Source organism: Phoxinus phoxinus (genome assembly GCF_949152265.1).
Source record: "Phoxinus phoxinus genome assembly, chromosome: 5".
Classification (NCBI taxonomy): Eukaryota; Metazoa; Chordata; class Actinopteri; order Cypriniformes; family Leuciscidae; genus Phoxinus; species Phoxinus phoxinus.
In genome coordinates this window covers 4,567,661-4,578,459 of record NC_136880.1, presented here as the reverse complement: position 1 = coordinate 4,578,459, position 10,799 = coordinate 4,567,661, and the positions used below count along the sequence as shown (strand labels likewise).

At 39.0% G+C, this 10,799-nt stretch overlaps 1 long non-coding RNA gene across 1 annotated transcript; it reads right to left on the bottom strand.

Annotated features, from left to right (window-relative positions):
- Positions 1-527: 527 nt before the first annotated feature.
- On the bottom strand, positions 528-5,520 carry LOC306998574. The gene is made up of 5 exons (XR_013797595.1): positions 5,426-5,520; positions 2,108-2,463; positions 1,211-2,008; positions 823-1,109; positions 528-695 (listed from the first exon to the last, which is right to left on the bottom strand). It is a non-coding gene; the product is annotated as an uncharacterized lncRNA (long non-coding RNA).
- Between the last annotated feature and the right edge of the window lie 5,279 nt (positions 5,521-10,799).

Here is a 10,799-nt window from a genome sequence, read left to right as displayed (position 1 = left end):
TCCGAGTACTGTTCCCGTCAAGTTTTGAGTAGTGGTGGGCAGATCGAGGCTTCGTGAAACAATGAAACAGTTGAAGCAAATGTGTCATATTGTGTCGAGGCTTCGTGAAACAATCCGACACCCGTCTCAACGGTGACACCTAGTGGTCATTTGCAGGTAGTGATGGGGAAATGAAGCCTCGTGAAGCAATGAGGCTTTCCTATGACTGTTCCGGGAAAAGATTCAAAGCTTCGGGAGTGTCGAGAACAGAGCCATCTGGTGCTTATTTAAAATAAAGCAGCCAGAAGCCTGTGTTAGAAGCTCTGGCAGATGAAGCAACCACAACACACTTCATAGTTTCAATGTTATGTGTACAAATAAAATCCATACATGTTTGATTTGTTCATTAAATAAATAAATTTTCCCATTAAAGTGTGACAATAAAATATAATATAAGCAGCTTATAATAAGCTTATATGATTCAATAGGATTTAATGTAGTCCTACTCTCTCTCGCTCTACATACACACACACACAGTAATGCCAATGTATAGAGATGAGGGTAGATATGTTTCTGCATTCTCCAGTATTCAAGTGGATCTTCAGCTCTTTGTATGTTTGTCTCTGTAAGGTATTTTTCCACTTCTACGATCGCATCAGAAGTGGCATTTGAGCTTTGCTCCACAGCACTGTCCAACAGAAGCCAAATGTTTCCACCTTAGAAGTGTGAGGAGAATTTTGTTTTATTATTGGGAGTGACTGTACATGTACATTGACTGAATATAAGACACATCAACGGTCAACAATTATAAAATACAATAATAAAATAATAATAAATAAGTACTTGAGCTTGGTGTGGGCTGTTGGGTTGATGATGGTTCTTCTGTTGACTGAGTGCTTGATGATGTGGATGGTCTTTCATCTTCGGCCCTGATGACATTACCACATTCTGCTTTAAGCCGTTTGACAGCCTCTGTCATTTTAGTTTGGTTAAAGAAACCCAACTTTTTAAACCTTGGGTCCAGCAGAGTTGCCATGGTCATGATGCTGAGCGACTCCATACTCCAGATATGCTCCCTGAGACGCCGGATGAGGTTTTCTGTTAATTCCTTTGTGATTGGCATGGTTAACCTATGAAATACAAAATGATTTACTCTGTGCAAAAATACAAAATTAATAAAAAAGACATAGAAATTTGCTAATGAGTATTCTACACAAATAAAAATAAATACCTTAGTTGTTCAACCTGTAATGAATGGTGAATCATTTTTAGCAAAGGAATTACTTTGGAGCCAGACACTCGTTTTTCCTGGGACAGCTCTACTGTGGCCTGGTGGAATGGGGCGAGAACACACAGAATTTGCTGTATGGCTTCATAGTCCTGTGCATGAAGTGGAGCTATATCAGTTTTAAGTGAGGCAAGGGATGCTCCCACAGTTTACCTTTCCCCCTGGAGCCGTTGAAGCATGTGAAAAGTGCTGTTCCAGCGTGTTTCCACTTCATTCACCAGTTTAAGAACTGGCATGTTCATCTCTTGCTGCACCTGGGTCAACATTTCTTTGGCAGAGGTGCTGCTTCGAAAATAAGTGACCACTTTTTTTTGCTTTAGTCCGAATGTCACAGAGAGCTGGTACCTGATCAAAATTCTTTTTAACCATGGTGTTAAGTGCATGTGCAATGCAAACTGAATGTCTCACTTGCAGAATTCTTGCACAAGCAATCATGTTTGCTGCTGCATCTGTGACAAGACACTTCACTTTGTCCTTGATTGCCCACTCCATCATGACATTCGTTTTCACCAAGGCCATATTTTCCGCTGTGTGCCTGTTTGGGAACTTCTCGACATCCAACAACACTGTATTCAGCTTATAACTGTCATCAATGTAGTGGCAGGTTATTGCAAGATATGCATCCGTGTTGATAGAAGTCCACATATCCGATGTTATAGACACAGCAGTTGCTTTTGCAATGTTTGCCTTGGCCTTCCTCTTTGCTTCTTCATATTTTGAAGCCACCATTTTCTTTAAAGCCTTTTTGAGTTCACAAAACATTTATAATACAATTATATTATTATAGATAAAGATTTGTTATATAGATTATACATCAAAATCAACCTCTGCTATACTCACTTGTCTGGTTGGGATTATATAGGAAGGATCAAGGGCATGGATGAGGCCCTTGAAACCCTCATCCTCAACCAATGCCAATGGCTGTGAGTCTTTTATGACCATGTTGACCAATGCCTCATCATCCATTTGCTTGCGAGATGCTATAATGAAAGAAGTAATATATATTATACATATATTAATTGAAATCATGATAATGCACTCACAATTATGAATACAAATCATGAAGCAACAGTCCTTTGTGTGCTTGGATTGTTCTGGGGCTGTGCGGTCTCATGTAAAGCTCTGAAATGCCTTAGCAAGGATGATGTGTTGTTTCCATACACAAGCTCTTTGTCACACACCAAGCATCTCACCTTCTAAAAAAGTTATACAAAAGTAAGAAATTACATACAACAGTAAAATGTTAAATAATATACTTATAGAAATGCTAAGCTATAAACTCAAAATATTCCCAGATAGGGGAAGTCTTCCTTTTTTTGGCTGTTGCCATTGCTTTAAATACAAACACTAACACCAACACCCTATCCCCTCTCCCCAAATCCCACCCTAAACCCAATTACCAACACCAAATTAACCTCAAATCACCAAAAGTGCAAATATTTTACAAAAACAAAGACACAACAAAAAGGAATAGACTAAGTAGTGAAAAATAAATTTAGGTTATTTCAATGAAATATATTTATTAACTTTCAAAGTACAGCACTCTCCTCACAAAACCCATCAACCAGACTGAGCCAACAATGACTCGTTAAATGAGATCTGGGGTTCGAGCCTTCTGACACCCAAAGCGAAACGCGCACGTGATTGGACAGAAAGTGAGGCTTCATTTGTCATCGATCACGTGACGGGGCTTCACTAGAAATTGTGTCGCATACGCGATACGCACATCGAAGCTTCAGTGTCATATGTGTGTTGATCTGAAACAACCTTGACAACTAACCCATTCAAAAATTAGTTGTTGTTTTTTTTATTGTATTTTTCTAATATGTGAAGCTTGTAACCTGTAGGCTCCTCACTGTGCATAATGTTATTTTGGTCTTGAAAAATGAATATTAATAAAAGAAATCAAGCCTGATTCACAATGTCTAACTTTTTTATAGATTTTTATTAAAAAATATGTATTTCTCTGCTGTGGAAGGACATTTGTTTTACAGATAATTTCTCCAGGCTTTGAAAATATCCTCTCACAAGGGACACTTGTTGTTGGCATACAAATATATTTTTTGGCAAGGACATACAAATGAGGAAGCCTATGTATCTATATATTAATCTATGTATGTATCTATATATCTATCTATTAAAGGGGTGGTTCAGGATTTTGGACATCGGACCTCATTTTCAAGTTAGCCTGGTTGTTATTCATCAGTGGAGACAGTTTTCAAACAATTTCATCCAGTCCTTCCAGTTGCATAGTTCGCCGATGCTAGGCTAGCGCGAGTCAACGGTATGTGCTAGCCTGCCATTAAAAACTGTTTTACCCACTCCACAGTACACCAAAAGCAAATAAATTATAACGCCAGACTGTCGATGTAAATGTCTATTGAGAGAATAATGTTAGAAATCAAAGTACCGGTACTCTTACATCTCAATGATCGCATTACATTTACAGGAACTAGTTTCTCAGCAGCGGCGGAATTTTACTTTGCTCCGGTTAGTAGTACTGCGCCGAAAAGTAAACACAGAAAAGAAGCGCGCGCACTACAGACGGGACGTCTAGCTAGGTAATAGTAGCCTTGAACAACGATATTGAAAAACATTCGATTGTAAACTAAGGAATTGGCAACATGGTGATTCGTTGTGCATTTCGAAATTGTGAAAATAAACCAAATAGATGGTCATGCAAAAAGTTTCCACAAATTTCCATTGAGAGATCCAGAAAGGAACCATCTGTGGCTTCTTTCTGCTGGCTTGGACAACGAGACACCGGCAGAGAGTCTACTAAAGTTGCGAATTTGTAGTGATAATTTTAGACCAGACGACTTTGATAAACCCCATAATCGAAACGTTCATAAGTCACTGACAAGGAATGCAGTTCCAGCCGTCTTTCCAGATGCACCAACAGCAGATGAACAGGTAATAACTTTTGTTAGGCTACTAGCTATCTATGAAGCTAGTCCCTTTCATAACTGATAGAATGACAATGACAGCATTAGTGGAGATAACGTTACAGTTCAATTTCTGCCCGGCTTTTAGCATCCATCTCGATTAGTTCTTCGTCTGTGTATTCCGGCTCATACATGTACGGTTCGTTGAATAAAACACATTCCTCGTCTCCAAAGTCTGAAACATTGGCATGGCTTTCAAACGTGGCCATAGTCCTATGTTGATTTCTTAGTGAAATATACTCTGCTTCTGTAGTGATGAGTGTCAGCGGCAGGTAAATACACTTGCGTCATGTGGAGACTCTCTCGGTTGCCTAGGTAACTTAATATCACTCCGCCGCTGCTGTAGACTGTGCTAATAAATACAGGGAACAAAGTGTAACTATTGCAATGCAACGAAAAGGTAGTTTGATTTCTAACATTATTCTCTCAATAGACATTTACATCGACAGTCTGGCGTTATAATTTATTTGATTTTGGTGTACTGTGGAGTGGGTAAAACAGTTTTTAATGGCAGGCTAGCAGATACTGTTGACTCGCGCTAGCCTAGCATCGGCGAACTATGCAACTGGAAGGACTGGATGAAAATTTTTGAAAACTGTCTCCACTGATGAATAACAACTAGGCTAACTTGAAAATGAGGTCCGATGTCCAAAATCCTGAACCACCCCTTTAATCTATCTGTCTATATATATATTTCTATCTATGCATCTATTAATGTGTCACTATATGTAGGCTACTCTGTCTGTCTCTAGCCTATCAGTGTGTACATGTGTAATGTGTACATTTAAATGTAAGCCTAAATATAACTAAACAAATCGCACTATAAATGTCACTATATCACCAAAAATCCGCTACCTCAAAATCAAACTCCTCTCACAAAAACCCACGAGGTCAATATGCGTTGATTTCACTTTATACAGATGTGCGCTTGTTTGGTCTGCTCCCGACCCTGTCAATCAAACGCTGATTCGGCGGATCACACCTGATGAAACACTTCGAGGCTTCGTTTGGCCATAGTCACGTGACATGGGTGTTTTGAATCACGCTTCAGATCAGTGTTTCGAAACATCTGCGCTTCGGGATCTCACAAAGCTTCGGAACGACTGTTTCGCGTCAGCCATCCCTAGTTTTGAGTTTGTTTAAATACATTTTCCTGCTGCATATGGATTTTGCTTCCTCCTGTTTTCAACCGCATTGCAACAGAAGAACTCACCAAAAATGAATCCAGCAGTGAGGATCCTGTGTCTCTGTCAAGGAGAACGTTCTATTGAGGAGTATGTCACAGGTCGGGGCGGGCCAAGCCAGACTGCACCCACCCCTGAAAACCGGAACCACCTCGAGGAATGTGTCAAGGACCAGACAGACGAGGAAGTAAAAAATAACAGGTTTCTTTATTAAGTTAAAAATGGTAAATTGGAAAAGTCCTAACTAAAATCTTCTTCTTGCCACCAGAGGCGGTTCAATAGTCTCTGGACCTCCTGAGACAGGAGGGGAGGAACAATCGGTAATGATAATAAATATGTTGTGTACACATTCCGACAAGAGAATAATATAGAAATATAAAGAGATCTTCTTACCTGGTAGCCATCTTGTAGAAACTGGACAATGTGCTCCGTCATTCAAAATCAAACTTTATTTAAACTCTGTATGTGTTTAAACAGTCCTTAAAAAATGTTGCGGAGGATGAGAACATCAGTCATGGACGATCATTTTCCTGATTTTTTTTTTTTTCTTCATTATTATTATACATGAATATTCAATAAATAATTTTTCTGTCATCTGAAATAATCTAGTAGAACATCCATTTATTTTTATTTAGAATATTTTTATTTGTCTAAATTACAACATAAGATACATTCAGTCATAGTCGGACACATTGCGGTATTGATAATTTCAGCAGAAAATGCAGTAAAATATAAAAATTATTAATTCCCATGTTGAAATTACACATTGTGCATGGTAAAGAACATTATTATCTTTATTGTGATGCTTTTTTATATTACTAAATAACATGTTTTATATATAAAATCGTTAGTGCCATGGTGTTTATAATGGTTTCGTGAAAATGTAAACAAATGTACCTACTATGTAGTGACAACTCCGATACATGTGCATACTACCCAAAGCTCAAAAGTTGGACTGAAAACTTGCTGGTTCAAGCTTAAGTCAGGTCAAGGAAGCCATTAGGCATCAACATTATATATGTATTGTTCTGTTTCTGTTTTAGGACTCCTATTTTAATGTTGATTTTGTTAAAATGTTCCTGAGTTTACTTACTGTTTTCTGAGTTCAATATGTTTGTAGTGTTCTTATTTGTTTACTTGGTTAAACATTATGCTTACTTGTGTGTGTGTGTATATATATATATATATATATATTCATTATTATCTCTATTCAAACTCCTCCTCTGTTCATTACTAGCGATTTTCTTAGTTTGTTTTTATTTCTGTTGCCTTGGCTCCACACTCCATTGTTTCTACTATGGCCTGCTGCCCCTCTGCTTCAATGAGGTCGCTCATCATTTAGACTCCACCCTGATCTGTGATCCGCCTGGTTCTACAACAGACTTCCAGGCATACCGCTATGCCTGCACCCTCCAATAATTCAGCTTCAGCAGGGACTTTCATTCCTCCAGCTGCACCATCATCCTCATTCCCACCGGTTTCACCTCAGCCTGCACATCTTCGATCTCCACTTGTTCGTCTGGTCCACTGGTGTCACACTGGTTCTCCAACCCTCTGGTTCCATCAAGGCATCCCACTCTGTCATTCTTACTGAACAAAAACATCTTTAAAATGACTTGATGTGAGCATATTTAATATTTATAATTGCTGTTTGGCATATATTTGTCATTTGCATACTATTTGTTAATCTGCTTAACATCGTATAAAACTGCAATAAACAACACATTTGTTTTATTGTGTTGCAGGACCATGAGGACACTACATATCATCTGTCACCTTCTAGTTAAAACAACTGACTGTTGGAAAGGCCGAGTCATGTGCGCATGCGCTACTTGCTGTCAGTCATCATCAGCAGAGAGCGCGACTGTACAAGCAAGACTGTGTGTGCAAAGTGCGTCAATAAAAATATGTAAGTTGACTGTTCAACTAGTTTGGTGATCAATACTTGTTAAGGAGCTGTAAAGCCTTGATGTCATACTTTCATGAAGCGATGCATGTTTAAGAGAGATGAATCCGTTAATCGCGTGAGGTTGAGAGCTCGTGAATGTGCCGTTTATGTTATATATTACTTGCAATTTATAATATTTATATTGCACACAGTGTTTGATTTGTACATATGTATGTGTGATCGTTACATTAGTGTTTGAAACTCTTGTTATTTTGAGTTTAAGGACGCGATCTTTATGATTATGTGCCATTCATTTAAATGACCTCAGATTTAGTTTTGGTTTGAATGTTATGCCATTTCTGACCACCGGGTGGCGGTATTGCATATTTTCGTTGCTTGTATATTGATTTCTTTATTTAATATAGAATCGGACCTGATAATTCTTTATTTGAGAAATGTAGATTTGGAAATAATGTTTGTATAATAATACTAGGGACATTTGATAATATATATCTTTATTGCTTTCCATTTGTAGACCACAAACATACACATCTAAATACACCGTGTTCCAAATTATTATGCAAATTTGAATTAAGTGTCATAAACATTAAATATTTCGTTTTTCAATCAAACTCATGGATGGTATTGTGACTCTGGGCTCTTTGGATCACTGAAATCAATCTCAGACACCTGTGATAATTAGTTTTCCAGGTGAGCCCAATTAAAGGAAAACTACTTAAAGGAGAACTCCGGTCAATTTTAACATTGAGCTCAATTTTTTGTAAATTTGGAGTGCTGTCAATACAGAGAACAACGACAAAAATCGGTGTTGCCTACACTGAGTTATCCTATTTTTAAAATTTGCACCCTATTTTATTCATGTTCCACATTATTAAGCAGGCCACAGGTTTCAAGCAATATGGGAAAGAAAAAGGATCTCTCTGCTGCGGAAAAGCGTCAAATAGTGCAATTCCTTGGACAAGGTATGAAAACATTAGATATTTCACAAAAACTTAAGCGTGACCATCGTACTGTGAAGAGATTTGTGGCTGATTCAGAGCACAGACGGGTTCGTAGAGATAAAGGCATAATGAGGAAGGTTACTGCCAGACAAATTCATCGGATTAAGAGAGCAGCTGCTAAAATCCTGTTACAAAGCAGCAAACAGGTATTTGAAGCTGCTGGTGCCTCTGGAGTCCCGCGAACCTCAAGGTGTAGGATCCTCCAGAGGCTTGCAGTTGTGCATAAACCTACTATTCGGCCACCCCTAACCAATGCTCACAAGCAGAAACGGTTGCAGTGGGCCCAGAAATACATGAAGACTAATTTTCAAACAGTCTTGTTTACTGATGAGTGCCGTGCAACCCTGGATGGTCCAGATGGATGGAGTAGTGGATGGTTGGTGGATGGCCACCATGTCCCAATAAGGCTGTGACGTCAGCAAGGAGGTGGCGGTGTCATGTTTTGGGCTGGAATCATGGGGAGAGAGCTGGTAGGTCCCTTTAGGGTCCCTGAAGGTGTGAAAATGACCTCGGCAAAGTATACAGAATTTCTGACTGAACACTTTCTTCCATGGTACAAAAAGAAGAACCGTGCCTTCCGTAGCAAAATTATCTTCATGCATGACAATGCACCATCTCATGCTGCAAAGAATACCTCTGTGTCATTGGCTGCTATGGGCATAAAAGGAGAGAAACTCAAGGTGTGGGCCCCATCCTCCCCTGACCTCAACCCTATTGAGAACCTTTGGAGCATCCTCAAGCAAAAGATCTATGAGGGTGGGAGGCAGTTCGCATCAAAACAGCAGCTCTGGGAGGCTATTCTGACATCCTGCAAAGAAATTCAAGCAGAAACTCTCCATAAACTCACAAGTTCAATGGATGCAAGAGTTGTGAAGGTGATATCAAAGAAGGGGTCCTATGTTAACATGTACAGATGGTACTCAACCAGAATGCCTATTACCGCCGCGACAGGCACAGCGGCAAAACTACCGCGGTAAAAATAATGCAGTCGCATTTCAAAGTCATTCGCGAAATGACCGCCAGGTGGCGCAGAGGGACATTGTGCAAAACAGCAGCTATTGCCGTATTTTGAAATGTAAGCGGGGTTAATGTCAATTAACAGATGAAATAGGCTACTATAGAACATTGTTTAGGACAAAAATAGAATCATAATTTAAAAATAGAGACGAGAACAATATAGCCTTTATTTCATATTGTAGCCTAGACGTCGGTGGGCGACATAAGCCTATTGCCCGTTGGGAGCAGCGTGATAAAATAATAATAATAACAAAAATAAATTAGGTGCAAAAAAGCTGATTATTTGTTTACTACTCTATTGAGGAATGAGACGGATGATGAGCGCTTCTCTGGAACAGATTGGATAAACCGGGCATTTCTAAATGAGTAAATTCATGGCCGAGTGGTAGAACTTACGTATCGGTCATTTGGATGACGCGGGTTCGAATCCCGTACAAACAAAGATTATTGTACATTTTATATTAGCCTATTAATGCATGTCATAGCCTATTATTAATGCAGACAATCAAACAAACAAAATTGTTTATACAGGATAGCCTTTTTTTTTGGTTCCTATAAAGAGTTTGTAAAACATGGTTTTAAGCAAGGTGCGATTTGCCAGGGGGACGGGGATTTCCTTCTGGTCTAAACATCCCTGCTTCTGCTGAATTATTTTAATCCCCCCTCCCTCCACAGTAATCAATGCTATAAATTCCTTCACCAATAGACTATTTAAAATATATAATGTAAAGATATCCAACAGGCACGTTTAAACGACAAACAATAAAATCAGAACCAGTTTCAGTTACGTTCATGGTTCCAGTGCCTTAATAGTTAGGGAAAGTTAGGCATTTCTTTGGCCAATCTGCAAAAAAATTTCTTACCAATAGCTTTTTTTACCATGTGTTCCTATAGGTGTCTAGTAACACCTCCCAATTTATCCACGGCCAAATCCTCGGGGAAACGCCTGGAGAGGCCATCAAAGTTGGGGTGCCCAGAGGGCCTGGGTACCAAAAAAAAAAAAAATAATAATTTTTTTTTTTACCAATATTAGCTTTTGAGATGTCTAACTATGGGTTTTTAGGGGTGCTGAATCTATCCCAGCCATTAGTTTTGAGTAAAAATGACTCCAAATCCATACAAAATCCATAAAAATGTTTAAAACCATTACAAAACAAAACTTCCTAAATCAGTTTAAAATTTACCAAACCTCATCCAACTCCCCTGCATCTCCCTCACTCCTGTTATCATCTGGCTGGTTGATGTTCTGGCAAGAGTTACCATGACAGTTCCCACAAACAGAAATACACTTGACTCCTTGCTGCACCTGAGAGTGTCACAGTCCTCAGCACAGTTGCAGCTGACAAACTTCAGAAGGTGGTCCGGTGCAATGGGACCACCTCTGTTGTAGGGACTGGTGCATAACCTTGTTCTCCTTGTTTCCATCCATACTCAAGGACATCCAGTTATGGACTTTGTCAAGTCAAGTCACCTTTA